The sequence below is a fragment of the Hippichthys cyanospilos genome, chromosome 14 (genome assembly GCF_059441005.1).
Source record: "Hippichthys cyanospilos isolate Australia breed blue-spotted pipefish chromosome 14, RoL_Hcya_1.0, whole genome shotgun sequence".
Lineage (NCBI taxonomy): Eukaryota > Metazoa > Chordata > Actinopteri > Syngnathiformes > Syngnathidae > Hippichthys > Hippichthys cyanospilos.
The window spans coordinates 3,899,134-3,913,437 of record NC_142382.1 but is presented as its reverse complement, the minus strand read 5'-3'; the positions used below and the strand labels follow the sequence as shown (position 1 = coordinate 3,913,437).

General features: G+C 41.0%; 1 protein-coding gene across 1 annotated transcript in view; it reads right to left on the bottom strand.

Moving 5' to 3' along the window:
* The window catches only part of LOC148412602 (latent-transforming growth factor beta-binding protein 2-like), a 114,400-nt gene that overhangs the window by 79,636 nt on the left and 20,460 nt on the right, over positions 1 to 14,304 (bottom strand). The gene's annotated exons all lie outside the window — the stretch shown is intronic.

The window sequence follows — 14,304 nt, the reverse complement described above, 5'->3', positions numbered from 1 at the left end:
GAACATTTCGTCTAAACGAGACAGTGTGCGAGACAGTGTGACAGCAGGGGGAAACCTGTCTGCAATGGGCATCGCAGTTTAGATCACAAGAGACAACTCAATACGGGATTTGGTCCGAAAATTTGCTTTTGATTCGCAGACATGACCTGCAGTGAAAATGAGCGACAGAACTCCGAAGCCATAAACATCTCAACCACACAAGTCGCTTTAGCCACCTTGGGAAATTGGAGATATTTGTTTAAAACTTAAGGATTAGTTTACCCTTTTTCCAACTAAAAGTGTCGGCCAGAATATGTTTTATGTAAGAGCTGTATGAAATGAGAGCGATTTAAAGGCTACTTGGAAAATGGGAAAGTGAATTGCCGTCATTACAAGTGTAAATCAAAGTTTGGGCATTTTCATCTCATTTAATGAAAACATTAAAGGTAATTTGTTAGCTTGCCATCAAATACGGTGATCATCAGTCTGGCTGAAGGGCGAGGCAGGAATTACAAAAAAAAAGTGCAAACAGCATCTGGAATAATGAAAACTTTGTAAAACTTTGACCAACCGCTACAGAAAACATTTTTCAGCATAGGAGATTGATTTATGAATGGATTGTGGTGCCGAATGAGAGCTTTTGAGAGGAGATCAAAACATCAAATGCGTGTAAATAAATATGAAATATATTTAGGAATATTTACTTGTTCTGTGTTATTGCGTCCGATTTTGTTACAAACCCAAAAAGTCTAGTCTAGTAGAGTCTAGTTGGGTGAGTCTTGTTTCAGAGTCTAGCTTTCTGAGTCTGGTTTACCAAATTATGTCAATGTCATGTCAAGTTGTCTTTCTAGTTGCTTTCTAAGTCTACTTCTATGAGTCTTGTTTCAGAGTCTAGTTTTCTGAGTCTGGTTTACCAAGTCATGTCAAGGTCATGTCAACCTGTCTTCCTAGCTGCTTTCTAAGTCTACTTCTCTGAGTCTTGTTTCAGAGTCTAGTTTTCTGAGTCTGGTTTACTAAGTCATGTCAATGTTATGTCAAGCTGTCTTCCTAGTTGCTTTCTAAGGCTACTTCTATGAGTCTTGTTTCAGAGTCTTGTTTTTTGAGTCTGGTTTACCAAGTCATGTCAATGTCATGTCAAACTATCTTCCTATTTTCTTTCTAAGTCTACTTCTATGAGTCTTGTTTCAGTCTAGTTTTACCAGTCTTGGTGGTGGTTGTTGTTTATAAAGACTTTCTACTGCGTGCTTGGATGTATTTTGAAAATTGTGCCACTGGTGACAAAAAAAGTAGGTTGTTTATGTGTGCCTTTGGTCAAATTTGGTTGTCAGCATTACTTGTTTTTATACAATGATAGATTTAGCGTGGCTAGTGGTCAGGCATGTAACATCTTCTGTTTGGCGTAGTTAACTGCAGCTGCTCCGAACCACAAGCTTGTATTACTTCCAGTTGACAGAGAGCCGAAAAACTCAGTTTTCCATCTGTAAACTGTGTTCAGCAGTTCTGTGTTTAGCAGTTTCAACATCAAACTAATCAGGTATTTAATTGAACATGCATGTCGTTTGATATGCCAAATTTTATTTGATCCTTTATGTATCAGTTGCAATGCAGTTGCTATGGTTTTCTGAGTCAAGTTTCAAAGTCTAGTTTACGAGTCTAAATTTTTAGTTCCTATTATGTTTGATTTTTGGGTATAAAGAGTTTCTATCTTTGTGAGTGAATCAAGAGTACCTCTGCTACTTGCAGCTAAATAGTGCATTCCTTTTTCCAAAAAAAAGAAAAAGAAAAACTGTTGTACTCTATTGTATCTTTCCAGATACTGGATTTATGACCTGGATGACTGAAAGGCTTCAGTGATAGTCCCAGAAGATGTAATTCCAGAACTCAAAGACACACATCCGCACTTGTTCGTGTTTTGCTATCCTAAGCCCAGCAGTGTTATAAATCCCCGTCAAAAACATCAACTACAATGTATTGCAGAAAATTCAAACATTCCAGATCAGCTGTGAAGATGCTATCGTACGTTTGGATCCCCACTGCCAAGTATGACATGCCGAGTACAGAATTTCATTTTGTAACAACTTTTTACAGCGTTCATATTTGATAAGCGATAAAAGATTAATTGCTATCCGGGTATTTCGAACGTATTTGGCTTTAGTTTGAGAAGATATGCTAGCTTTCCAATATTTGATATAGCGCACGGAGGCAACAGTCGGCAGAGTTCAGTCTGGAATTTGTTTGCCTTAGCCGTCTATGTATATTTTAGGAGGTGAGGTGAAAGAAGTCTCTGCGGGCTGAGAAAAATAAATTAATCCTTTTTTTTTTATACACACAAGTCAGAGCGCCACACCATGCGCACCGACGGCGGTCAAAAGCAATTGTGGTCACATTTTTCATTTCTTAGGCTTTACGCTGCATTCATCCACTCATCGTTTGCCACCGAGGCCCCGTGTCATTCTTTCAATAAAATCCTGAGGTTTGATTCCCAGCATGTGCCATTAAATATAAGATCCGACCCCAGGGAATTTTTTTATGACGCTGTTGTTGTGTGTTTCTCTTAGCAGCAAGGTCGCGCGAAGGGACAGTGGCGGACTTGACGCTAATTGGGAATCCAAAAATATCTCAAGGGCCGCTTCTGTCGCAGTCGGGTTTGACTTCAAGCTTTTCTAGAAGTTTAATATCTGGTAGTAAACCCGCAGTTTATACCGCAAGCTTTGCCAAGCTAAACACTTCAGGCGTTTGCATTGCAACGATATATTAGGATCCTAAAAACAGGGGAAAAAAATGCTATTAGCCAGGGTGGGCTTGTCCTTTAGGCGAGAAATAGCGATGCTAAAAGCGCGGTTGAATCCACGGGTGCCAAAATTCGCCTTTCTTATTACCGTATTAAAACAAGTCATCGTTATTAATGCTCGATTCAAACTAAAAATCTTTCTACGATAAAGAAAATGAATTAAACACATGGTATTTTTCAGACTATAAGACACAACTTTTTTCTCATGATTTGAGCCCTGTGGTTTATAGTCCAGTACCGCCTATCAGCATTTATTTTTTTATATTTTTTTAGACAAACACCGGCAAAGTAAATGTGTGTATCGGTTCAATGTGTCAATTTATGACACAACAATGGAAATACAATGTAAAAGTTTGGGATTGTGCGTATGAATATTGCGCAATGTGACACTAAGAGAGACAGAAGAAGAAGATAATTTTGAAAAGCTATTTAACTCTGCAGTATTCTGTCGGTGTTGTGTTGAAGACATCTAGACAGCCATCGGTTTTCTATAAATATGTTGGTGCTATATCAAGGGGCAGCCATTTTGGAAATTCCTGACATTCAGGAACCAGCATTGACCAATCACAGTGAGCTGTGATCGGATGTCGTTACCTGATTTCTGAGTCTACCGTGATGTCATTTTCAGGGCACCTTCTTTCGTAAGCATATGTGAACTATATGATATAAAATCTTACCGAGGGCGCCGCATTGACTAGGTTTGTTTTTGCTATTAGTTACATGCTTCGCTGATTATTTTAATGACTGCCAGAGAGGTGACACAGACCAGTAAAGGGCTCGTTTAATGAAGTAATATATCAGTTTACCATGGCACGGATAGTTTAGTTTTCCTGGCGTATCTCAGTTGAATAGAATTGGCATTTTGCTTTTCCACCAAGGATCGCTTCCTTTCACCACGTACACATCCAAGCGACATAAATCAGGAAAAACCACCTAAGATCCTCTCTTTTTCATTAAAGTTTGCAGTACGCATAAATATGGTGGTTAAAAAAAAAGTACCAAATGCAACATGTAGCAAAATTTGTCGGGAGATAAGCATTATTTTGAATAATTCGCTAGCCTCACCTATTTGCGATACAATAATAGGTATCGATAAAGATCGGAACCCGTTTTTGACAGTAGTGAAACACGGCAAATTAATTTGACGCCAATTCGTTCCACACCTTAAATCAGTTAGCGTATTTTTTGGGCTGAAAGCCACGACGATATATACAGCAAAAATCGAGCAATCTTTGGTCACGTATGAGCCACGCCGGATTACAAGCCGCAGGGGCTCAAATCATGAGAAAAAAGGTGTGCTTGTGCAAACAAAATGCACCGAATGGGAAAAACAAACAACCGTAGATGTCAATTCAACGCACCAAAGGGTACCGGTACACTATCACCCTTATGGAATATTCATTTTTGGCTGGATGGAGTCTGTTTGCCCTTTCCAAGCCAAACCCACGGCCGTGTTATGCCTCCCAAAAAGTGGTTTGTTTGAAATGCACTCTCCTTGGAAATGACATTTATTGAAGGTAGTGCCAGTAGTTTAAAATGAATACGTTCCATCGCAGAAAGACACTTTCTTCTAAAAACACATGAAGGAATAAGGCCAAACATCGGTGAGCAATTAAGGACCAGCCTTTTTTTTTTTTTGATAACATCTCCAGTCATTATGACTTAGATAATTGTGGGTCCTAGAAGAATATTTCCTCTTGTGAAAATCTGGGTGTGTCTGAGGGCTTATCGCACCCACCGCTGAGACTGGATTAAATCATGTTCTCTGTCTGGAAGGCCTTCCAAGAATCCCTCTAGTAGCAGCCAGATCCTGGGTGAAATGAATTACTGTGGTTTTGGATTGGCTAACGCTTTTTTTTTTTTTTTTTTTCAGTCTCCCGATGGGGATAAGGCTCATATAAATGAGTCTAGTCAAGCAAGAAAAACTCCAAATGTTATTGAGAAATAACTTCAGAAACGCGTATTATTTAGACCTGCCACGGTGACAAATTATGAGATGAAATGCGATTTAATAACAACGGTATCAAATGTTAAATAAAAATAAAAAAAAAAGCAAAACCGCTAGCAAAAGTTCAAGTTGCCTTGGATTCAACTTTTGAGGATTACCATGACCTGGATGACTGACTACGCGGTATATAATAGAGTTGGACGTTTTCATAACACACAAGTGTAGTGGGGTAAACAGTTCCCTTTTTTTGTCTCCTAGGGCGCCAAAAGACATAATAAATCCAGAGAGGTCTGATTCGGGATTGAAGCGCAGTGGTGCGGTTGCAGCGGTTCAGGGGTTACAATCATAACGTCTGGAGACATTGCGGTAATTCGATCCCGGCTGCTCCGTTGTAGTTACTCTGATCATTCACTTAGCGAAATGCCGCAGCGCAGGTCAGCAGGAAGAGCCGCTGCTGACTCCACCGTTTCTCTGAGTGTCACATGTCAGGCCGCTCCGACAGTAACCCGGAGTCGGTTTCCGGTACACAAGGCGACCGATGGAACTTTTGAACGAGGTCGCATCAGTTTTGGGAGCAATAAAGAACGATTCCTGGAAAAGTGAGCGCACAACATTTGACTCATCTCTAACTGTATATACTTATATTAGGGGTGAAAGGAGTATTTCGCTACACTGCCAGAAAGACGTCAGGCTAGCAATAGCAACAAGTATTCGGCGTGAGAGTACCACGCCGCCAGCACCGACAAAATAAGTCTTACCTTTACCAGGTAAACTACGGACGTCAATGTCTTGGTACACTTTTATTTTGAAGGAGATCCCATTAGAACAACCTGACTTGACTCATCGTCGACATCCGCAACACTACGGTGTCCTAAAATCAAATTCGATCGCCCATCATGCTAATAGCCTGGTGCTAATCGCAGCAACAATTGTTAACTCTCTGCATGGCAGTAAAACATACCAGAAACGCAATGCGATGGCCAAATTTCTGCTCTTGACAAACAACGCAACGAATGTTGCGAATAAATGGCGTTGAATTACCTTGAAAAAATTCACAATCACCAATACAGGGCGTAAACAAACAACTTAATTACACTGTGATTGATGACAGTGTCTAGCATAAATTAGCACATAGTTAGTTAGCGGCGCTCAAGTGCTCCAAATCGGAGTTAGACGTAAACGATTCTGCCCACTTTGATGCAAGGAGCATGACACAGTTGCCGTTCCTACTGATCACTTTATTAACAAACCATGCTAACTTAAGTGTGCTATTTTAGCCAGTATATATGTCTTATAGACCAACATTTATAGGGAGAGGTTTTTCTAAAGTCTAATGTTTCCAGAGAGGAAAGTAGTGAGTGTCTAACCACAATATAAATTTAAGTTTAAGTCACTTTTTGTAAAATCTGATAACTTATTTCATTAAAATTTTCTGATGTTTATCTGAATACCAAAAATACATGATAGCTGCAGCCTTATTAAGGATGATTAAACAAAAAACCGTTACGCTGTTTTATATTCCGCCCGTTACCAGCAATTAGCTCCAACACTAACAACTAGCAACGTTAGCAACGGGGAGGGGTACTAGATGCTAGCAGTGTTAGCAGCTAGCAGCACTCACCTGTATTTTTTAAAGACAGTTCAACAGATGTAAATGACTTATCTGACAAAGTTGCCGTTCCCACTGATCACATTTTAACAACCAAAATGCACCATTTTAGCAGCAAAAATTGCTAGTATAGTTTTGTTTCATTAAAAAATGTAAGGCTATGTCTAACACCTCACTAATTCTTCTAGAAAGTAAAAGTCCACTGCTAGACACAGTTTATATTTGTTTTGAAAAGCAAAAATAATCTATAGCTGCTGTTTTTTTAATGTTTATATTGAGATCGCCGAGTACGCCGCCTCCATTTGTGCGAATCAAGACACTAGACACCATTTGCCTGATTTGCCCAACAAAACTGGGCCAACTGACACTGCTGCCCAGAAAGTGTGTTGCAGACAGGGCTTTAGAGAAATGAGATTTGGGAGTGAAAGACGTATCTGTCCCACGCTGAGTGCTAAATTCTCTATGGTCCTTTGTTCCCCCTGGCCTAGCAGGAAGCCAAACACTCATGGGACTCATTTGGCTCTGTATTTTTAGACAGAAACACAGCTACTTTTCCTGGCCCAACTGAGTCAATATTGCTGCGTTAAGCTTAGTGAAATTCACTCTACAGTACATTTAGGCTGTCTACAACACATATGTTACACTTGTCAAGCAGGATACAGTGAGCGGAGCTGAGAGCACTTCCCTTGAGTTGCTGCTGGACAAAAACAACACTCAGGAGGACAGATTTCTGGAAAGTCTTTGAAAAAAAGTGCCGTCGAACATATTCGGCGACTGAATGGCAACTGTGGATTCCGACTACTGGAGTTTAAAGGGAGGTTTCTCAAGTTCTTTCTGTATCCAGAGGGACAAAAATAATCATGATAAATCATTCATTTGTAAAATAGTTTCAAAACTGAGATAGGTTGTGATTGTTAGAGTATATAGGTGACGTTATATTTGTTTTTGCATCATGTACATCAATATTTTCTGTTGGAGTTGTTTGAGAATAAAGTGTGAGGAGACGACATGTCTCCTGCAGATGTAAGAAGAAAGCTGGCACCACGACCTAAGAACAGAATAGGGTCCGTTGCCATGTTCCTGGGAGAGCTGATAGCGGTGATTGCATGAACTGATAGTGTATGGACATGCACCTACATCCCCCACTATCAGAAACTTATGGTAACATTGCTGCCATAATATCTCTCCTAACCTTTCAGGGCAGCAAGTGGCTTTGTAACTGGGGCTAACCCTAATGAATAAAAGAGGGCTTGACAGGATGTGCATTCAGAACGGTAGGAAAGCAAGAATTCAAGTCCTTTGTCTTCCTTATTTGTGTTTTGTTAGTTAAACGTTCTAGGTACTGTATATACAGTATATGTTTTCTGTTTATTTGGAACAAATATAGATGGATGGATGGATGGATGGCTGGATGGATGGCTGGATGGATGGATGGATGGATAGCCCCTAACCCTAACCCTAACCTCAGAAGCAGAATGAAATCTGCCGTAACCGTAGACCACAGGTGTCGGACTCCAGTCCTCGAGGGCCGGTATCCTACATGTTTTCAAACCTTTTCCATCAAAAACACCTGATTCAAATGTTTGGGATGATGTTGAATCTACTGCGGAGCTTGCTAATGAGCTAATCATTTGAATCAGGTGTGTTTGGGAAAGTAAACCGGAAAACATGCTGGATGCCGGCCCTCGAGGACTGGAGTTCAACACCTATGCCGTAGACCGACGACAGCGATAACAAAACGATGACATAAATCTGTTCTTGTTATTTTTCCTGTTCATCTTCAAAAGCCCCTCCCACTTTGATTTTTGTTTGTTTGCGTTGCGCCTGGACATATTTCTAAGGAACGGTGACAAGCCGGTCCAGGTGCCGGACCGGGGTCACCTACGGGATTTTGACAGCGAATCCAGCCTTGGCCGCTGCGGTTTCGCCTGCGACGGGAGTGAAAGCGAGCAGTGATCCATGATTAACAAGGAGAACTCCCACCATGACCACAGTTTCCTCTGAGAAACATCTGCGCGGTTATGTGCGAAGCCTTGAGTCAACAAGCCGCACGCTAGCGGCGGGCCGTAGTCGGCGGGCAGACTCCACGTTGGTGCGCGGATCGCACTCTTAAGGGTCGCTAATCATCACAAAAACAAGCGTGGAGCTGGACTGTAAAACTCAAAATGAGTCCAAACACGGATGGCTCGTAGAAGATGCGCGATTTACGATGAAAGAAAACGTAACCGCCATGTAAATTCTTCCATTTTTACCCCTGTATTTCAATTATGAACGTATATTAACATTTCATTGTTTTTATGACACACTGAATTTTGATAGTCTATATACGCTCCAATTTTGAAGCAATATGGGGACGAGGTGCAAAAAAATGCAGGTTTTTGTAAAAGAAAGCACCATTTTTTAAATTAATCCAGAAAGAACATATTTTAAAGTTTTTGTTTGCAATTTGAAAAAAAAAAACTCTAAAACTGTCTTTTATTGCAATCAAAAAGCATGTTTTCCCATTTTTCAGATTTTCCACAAATCATTTTTATTACCTTCAAATTGTCTTAAATAAAATGATGTCCTTGACTGACTTATCTGATTGTTTTGTTGACGTTCCCTTTAGCGTAGCTCCACCTAGTGGATGTATAAGGCAACACCAGCCACTACTGTAGCTTCTATTCTATGCGCTTTATAATGCGGTGCGCCATATATATGAAAAATATTTTAAAATGGGCCATTCGTTTAAAGTATGCCTTATGATCCGGTGTATGATGCGGAAAATAAGGTATATGAACTGTTAGTGCATCTTATACACCGTAACCAGAATTTTACCCTAAAATTAAGGCTGCGTCTTATACACGGGTGTGTTGTATATTAGGGGAATTACTGTACTTGCATTTGTGTGAAAACTGCTCCAGGTCATTACAGTTAATTTTATATTTTTCTTTGGAGAACCTTCAAAAAATTTTAAGCATCCCGTCAGATACCTTTCTGACTCTGGCGTCCAGGTGTCTTCTTGGGCGCGATTACGTAAGAGAAAATGAGAGCGAGGTGACCTTTTCTGGCATCGCGCATCCTGCCCTGCCCGGCTCCGTTTCCTGCAGACCACTGATGTCATCGACTAATGGGGGCGCGGAGGTGATACGAGGGCCTCGACGGAGAAGGTGATTTACGTGTTATCGCGATTCCGGTTCAGCCGGGGGAGCCTTGACCTTCCTACCGCGACCATCTGTGATCTATAGGATTTCACGCCGACAGACGGGTGTTTTTCACGACTGCTGTTTTAGTCGCATATACAGGAAAGGCCAACGTCACCGTGAAATGCAGCTGCTCACAAATCAGGCGAGGACGCAGCTAGGAATTTTTTTAACCACCGTTAAAGTTGACAATTTATCCTCCGGAGACCTGGGGTATTCGTTCGTGTCCACTGCGGTGGACATTTACGATTTTTTGACTGATTTGAGCTACCCTACTAAGTGTGCTCTGTAGGGGACGTCCTGGACTTTCTGATGATGTCTCAAGACAAAATGGACACAACAGTGGACACAAATGAAGAGGCTGGGTTTCAGAAGGAAAAATCACATTTTGTTGAGACATTTGATATTTACGGCTACAAGGGTCACTAACACAGATTCCAAAAAGGTGAAAGGTCATAACTGTGTCCCCGAATGGACATGTTGAGACCTTCAAATGTTGGCTGGAAGTGTGAGGCAGGAAGTTGTGGTTCGCAACCCCACTGAGAGACATTTTACAGCGTCCAACAAAATGATGGCTGGTGAATCAAATGTTGAGCGGCATTTTCAACCAAACACTATTTTTGTCCCCCTGAAATCCAACCTATTCATTTGTGTCCAGTGTTGTGGACATTTGCTTTTGGTCTTTATCTTTTGACTCATTGGAGCTACCTACTAAGTTCCAGTGTAACCGGTAGAAGACACCCTGACCTTTCCAATGATGTCTCGCGTTTGGATGAAATGCAATTGATTTTATTGTCTCGCTGAGACAAAATAGACACAACAGTGGACACACGAATAGGCTGGGTCTCAGAAGGATATCGGATTGATATCTACTGTGACAGTGACACTTGTCTTTCTAGTTTCTCGTTTCCAAGTTAAGTTTCCAAGTCCAATCTTCCAAACTAGGTTTCCATTGAATTATTTGTGAATAAAAACCCACTCCCGTGTCCAAACTGTAGTCCTCGTGAGACAAAATAGACACAACAGTGGACACACATGAATAGGCTGGGTCGCAGAAGGATATCGGATTGATATCTACTGTGACAGTGACACTTGTCTTTCTAGTTTCTCGTTTCCAAGTCCAATCTTCCAAACTAGGTTTCCATTGAATTATTTGTGAATAAAAACCAACTCCCGTGTCCAAACTCTAGTCCTCGTGAGACAAGTTGGACTTTTATGGCTCTTTTTAACAATGACTATACTACCGTATGTCACTACTGTAAATCAAGCCAAAAGCAGGCACTTTAAATTTACCAAGTGAAAATATGTGGAAAATGGGTGTGACCGAGTGACAAATTTGGAAACGCTAACGGCAACAGGAGAAAATGTTGGTCTGGAGCCCATGCAATAACTATTGAGTGCTCATGTAATGATGTGGTAATGGGTCATATCATTCACCGCAATAACCTCAGTTATGCTTTATATAGTAGCCCATTGGAAAGATTATATTTAAGGTCATTTACTGTCACGGTGGCCGTTTGGCGGACTGAGCGCCGACTGTTTGTTTTTCTACTGCAACTGCCGCGCGCCGATGAGCGTTAAAGGTCAACGGCCTGGTTTCGACGAATGAAACTCACACCGATGACTGGACGAGTTATCGTAACCGCGCCGATTATTATCTCCGCGTTTATTGTTTTGAATTCTTTATTCAAATCTTTTCCCTCCCCGGGTTTAATTCCTTTTCCAAACTATTGCTTGTTCTTGGCGCCACTTGACATGTGAGGTCAATAAAAGGGTGCTGCTGACATCAAGAATCAAACGTGATCCAAGGCAGACTTATTTAGTACCTGACACCCTCGCCAGTAGGACCAAAGTGGAAGGAAAGTAGCTGCACATATGGGAAGGAATTTCCTCCCTGGGTATTTAGGTAAGAAAAAAAAAGTGTCCTCCCTACTCCTTAATCCAGATACCGAGACCGGGCGATGCTGTTGTCTCGCTAATCTCCCTGTATGACTTCATGTTGCTTTTGCTTTCCTGGATTTGGAGCAGCCAAACATCAATTGGATATTTGAAACCAAGACTTGCATCCTCCGCTTCTTCTCCACTTTCCACACTTTCAAGTCAAGTCGGGGCCAAAAGAATGCAGAAGGTTTTCTGTGGCTCCCTGAGATCTGAGGTTTGCGCTCCGATTTGTTCTCAAAGCTTGCTGGAAGGATCGTTAAAAAGGGAATAAATCTGAGATGATTTACAATGTTGGCGGATTTTCCACCTGTCGTGTTTAAGGGCTTTACGCAAGAAAGCACTTTGAATAATTAGCCTAAGATGCATTCTGGGAAATCTCAAATTCCGGAAGAGGGAAATGTCTCATCCTAAACCCTAACCGCATTTCCTTCCTTCAAGTAGTTAGTCAGCTTTCGCCCAATTATCAAAGTGAACAGTCATAACCGGGGCGCGCGTGACTCAGCAGCGCTCGCTTCCCTTTACTAGCGCTCTCGTTGACCCAGAACTGTGAGTCAGGAGGCAGAATTATTGCGCGGGGCAAGAACAAAGACCGCGCGATCTTCGCCGAGTAGCAATTAGATTTACGACGACTCGAAGATAACCGTTTTGGAAAGTGGGATACGCTAGGAAGCGTCTGCCAAAACTTACAATTGATCGCAGATACCACAAACACGAGTGTGGTATAATACTTACAACAATAGCAAAAGCGCTAGCTGTCAAAAGAACAACACTATTAGCATGAGAAGATTCATGGAAGACTAACGGTGGATTATGATCGTTGGTTTGTTTTATGCAAGTTTGAAAAAGACAAATTGAGGAAATAAATGCATTTTGCCGTTATAGGGGGTCATCTCAATTGCGCAAAAGACCTTTTTTTAGAATTCTGCGCAGGCACAGCGGTCATATTGCATGTTTTTAGAAACTGAAATTGCCAACTCTTGCTATCTAAGCAGAGGAGATACATTCAAACGGTTGCCCTTTGGCGATCATAACATCCGGATAAACAGACTCATAGACAGCTTTCTCTCCAGAGCTGTTGACAAAACAAAATGTGTAAAATGCCCACATCTTGTAATGAGCAAATATGAAGTAATTTATAGGCCTTGACCCTTCAACCGAGCAGCCGATTAATGGCTCTTCAAACATGATTTAAAACAATCCTTCTGGCCGATATTTACGGATTATTTTAGCTTTTATGTAGTCCAGTGCTTCGAAATTATTCTTCGCAAAGCCCTCCAGGAAAGAGAAAACTTTTGCACCCACCCGCATGCCATGCCGCCCATAAATAAGATCATTATCTGTAAAATTGTATAAGTATACCTAAAACCGAATCCTTGACAAAAGGAACAAGCGATATAAAGCAACTTTCAACAACTGCAACTACTTTTTAAAGTATTTATACAGGTTGAAGATTTGTCTAAGCAAAAAAAATCCCAAGTGTATCAAAGTGCATGAAAAAAAGACGCCCATCCTTATTTTACCACAGTTACACTTCACATGGCAAAAACCTTTTCCCCGGGGTCATCTGCCCCCCCCCCCCCCCCCCCCCCCCCCCCGCAATTTTATTTTTTTCGGCAAAGCACCAGTAAAGCTATTCAAATGCGTGGGTGCATCTGAACTTGCGGTACCTTGAAATCCGACCGGTGGCCTCCTGATTTCGGGAAAACAACTTGAGCAAATACAAATAAGCTTCGGGCCAAGGGCCACAATTTGAAAATATATGACAAATGTTAGCCGTAACATTTTCCCAGAAAAGAACTTGTTTGGGAAATAGCTCAACATCCCGAATAAATAATACTTTTGTGTCCGCGATCGGGCGATTAATCAGGCCGCGAGGTTATTTCTACGCGGACTCAACCTAAAACAGTCACGCGCGTATAAGCCAAGAAACTATTAGGCCTGTCTGATTAGCAGTCTTGGGAGAACGAACTGAAAAGACGTGTTCATCGGGGCAATTACTAGTTGGACGGGTAAAATCCGCAGGAAAAAAAACGTAAATGTCAAACACGAAGAAAATAAAATTGTCCCGCTTGATACTTCTGTCGGGTAAACGGTGTTCTGTTTCCACATCTTAGGGATTTACCTTAATACTTCAAGTATGGAAGCAAATTCTTATCAGTCTTGACATTTGTTTTACATAGTGTATATCAAAGATTAGGGCTTGAATCCACTCATCTGGAAGGATTTATTGCACATGTAAACATGGGCACTCGAAGGAGTGTAATTAAACCGCGGCTGTTTGTCCAAGAAAGTGAAAAAATGTTGTAATCGGGTAGTTTATATCTCTTTTTTTTTTTTTTTTTTTTTTTTTTTGCCGGCCTCCCCCTATGACCGTAAAGGTACTTTAAACAAACTGCCCTGGGGATTTTTCGTTTTGAGATAAATACACCTGCAACGCTTTAAAAATGGCTGCGAATGTGTAATAATGCTAATATTGTATGCATGTTTTCATTTTGATTAACTTTGAGCATCAGGTGTACGGATATAAAAAATAAATCGAAAATAAAGCAGAAATATTAGTGTAAATTACATTCATTTAACTAGTCTTTTTCTTTGTCTATATGCTCATTGGGGTATAATGGGGGTAAATGTGCAGGTAACAGCAAATACAGTTCAAAACAGTTCACTTTTCAAATTAAGAGCAAATCGATTGGAACATGAAGCAACACATTTCCAAATTGGCTTATAGTGATTCCTTTGCAAAAATTTGTAGGCCTTTATTTAGTTTTGTTTAGTTTCTGGGGGAAAAAAAATCATCTTTGGGAAATTATGGTATTTCTATGGATATTCGAAATGTCCTATAGTGCGAGTGGCC